The sequence below is a fragment of the Palaemon carinicauda genome, chromosome 24 (genome assembly GCF_036898095.1).
Source record: "Palaemon carinicauda isolate YSFRI2023 chromosome 24, ASM3689809v2, whole genome shotgun sequence".
Classification (NCBI taxonomy): Eukaryota; Metazoa; Arthropoda; class Malacostraca; order Decapoda; family Palaemonidae; genus Palaemon; species Palaemon carinicauda.
In genome coordinates, this window is record NC_090748.1 from 80,673,960 (window position 1) to 80,676,467 (window position 2,508).

Genomic DNA, 2,508 nt, shown 5'->3' on the forward strand with positions numbered 1-2,508 from the left:
TTTCATAGTAACGAGAGTGTAAGAGATTACTCCACAGAGAACTCCAATCGAATTCAGAGTAAGATGGGTTATTGATCTCACGTAAAACCATTGATTTTACACAAACAAGAATGAAAATTGAGACATATTTCAGATACGAGATCAGTATTATTTACTAGGAAAAACAATTCATTTGTACCATTAGCCTAAAAGATGTTAAATACAATTATTGCAAATAGTCATCGAAGTTCAGGAGAGCCAATGACCAAACAAGAGTGTAAAATATAGATTATCAGTAAATATCGTTCAATAGAATCCTCTTTTTAGTCCATTTGCTCTTCTCAAACTGCTCTCTTTGTTTAATATATGAAGGCGAAAAGTTTGCAATCAAAGGTTAAACAAAACGTGACATTTGCCAAGACTTGATCTCAATCGATCTCTTCTAATAAAGTAATTTCAAGGTAACCTTAATTCAAAATCATAATTTCACGACCCACCACCAAATAGCTCGTGCAACTAACCAGTGACATTTAGGAATGAAGATATACAAACTAAATTTCAGCTATATGAAGTCGTCTGAGAAAGTTTGCGCAGGTGTGGTAGTAACTAGCAGCGGCTTTCGATTGCTAGTGGACCGATTGAATCTCCACAGCTCCGCTACTGTAGCGGTGAGCCGTAGTGACTACAGTCTACGGGGTAGCCGTGGCCGAGAACTCGAGTTAGTGCTGACGAAATAAGTGACGAGACTACAGCAGTAAAATTCTTGATCGCCGTTCATTCAGTTACGAATCAACCACTGCTCCCCTAATCAACATTTGCTCTACGACATATTTCTACAATTTAGGCATTTCCATCATGATGAAGTAAGTGATTTATAAGTTGTTTATATTAGATTACACACATATGCCGGGCGAACAGACAATCGCTGCAAGTGATTTATGAATACATCGATTGTTACTTTGTGATTCCCGAGTGACTTCAGCTGAAGTGTTTGTTGCTCTGAATTATATTCGCATGTATTTGAAGTCAACCTACTTCTGATCGATGAATAGCTAGAAAAGTTCTATGAATTATTGTTGTAGTCCGCTCTTAAAAAGTGAGCTCATTTTATTTTTCAAGTGTCGACAAGACAACAAAGCTCAGTATTATAAAATACGTTTTGTGATAACGTAAAATAATTAAATACACCGAGAAAACTCAAATAAACATGAAAATCTTATGAATTTTGTTCTTTAGGGAATTTATTATTATTATTATTATTATTATTATTATTATTATTATTATTATTATTATTATTATTATTATAAGCTAGGGTATAACCCATGTAGGAAAAGCAAGATGCTATAAGCCCACGGGTTCCAACAGGGAAAAATAGCCAAGTGAGGAAAGGAAACAAGGAAATAGATAAACAAAAATATAAGAATAAGCAATCAAAATTGAATATTTTATGTACAGTAACATTAAATCAGATCCTTCACACAAACTATCAGAACTTCTAAAAACCAGAGGAAGAGAAATAGGATACAACAGCATGTCCTAGTGTACCCTAAAGCAAGAGAACTCTAACCCAAGACCGTGGTAGACCATGGTACAGAGGCTACGCCACTACTCACGACCAGAGGACATTGGTTAGATTTTGGAGGGTCCTTCTCCTAAAAGGATTGCACCAAAGAGTCTCTTCTACCCTTATCAAAAGGAAATTAGTTAATAGACGATTATATTGCAGTAGTTAACCCCTTATGTGAATGTGAAAATTTTGGTTATCATTGTATTGTCAGGTATATGATAAAATAGGAGAGCGTGTAAAGAATAGGCTAGACTATTCGGTGCATGTGTAGCCATAGGCAAAATGAGCAGTAACAGGAGAGAGGGGAATCTAATTCAGTACTGTTTGGCCAGTCAAAGGACCCAATAACTCTCTAGCAGTAGTATCATAACGAGTGGCTGGTGCCCTGACCAACATACTACCTTGTATAAGAATGACAGAGGTGCTGTAAAACGCTATACTGTATAACCTAATTGTTAAAACATGAAAAGATAACGATGTGGATTATGGAAAACAATGATGGGACCAAAAAAATAACTCAATAAATAGATAGGTAATAGGTCATCCAGGACACCAGCCACCCGTTGAGATACTACCGCTAGACTTAGCTAGTAAAAATAACAACAACAACAACAACAACATCAACAACAACAATAATAATAATAATAATAATAATAATAATAATAATAATAATAGTAATAATAATAATAGTAATCATTATCATTATTATCATTATTAATAATAATAATAATAATAATTATGATAATAATAATAATAAGGATAATAATAATAATAACAACAATTATAATAATAATGATAGATGACTAAGTAGGAAAGGCGATTGTGGAAGAACATACAGTAAAGACAGTGTTCTCAGTGAATTGTTGATAGAATTAAAAAAAATGCCAAGAGAAAAACATGTATATTGTGTACTTTAGTACGTGGCTTTTTTATACATAACATATAGTTTAGCATTCATTGAC

General features: G+C 33.7%; 1 protein-coding gene across 1 annotated transcript in view; it reads left to right on the plus strand.

The window, feature by feature from the left end:
• The first annotated feature begins 606 nt into the window (after positions 1 to 606).
• The window catches only part of LOC137618174 (uncharacterized), an 82,314-nt gene continuing 80,412 nt past the window's right edge, over positions 607 to 2,508 (plus strand). The window contains exon 1 of the mRNA XM_068348236.1: positions 607 to 842. The gene's annotated coding sequence lies outside the window, so the exon portion shown is untranslated. The remainder of the gene's footprint in view (positions 843 to 2,508) is intronic.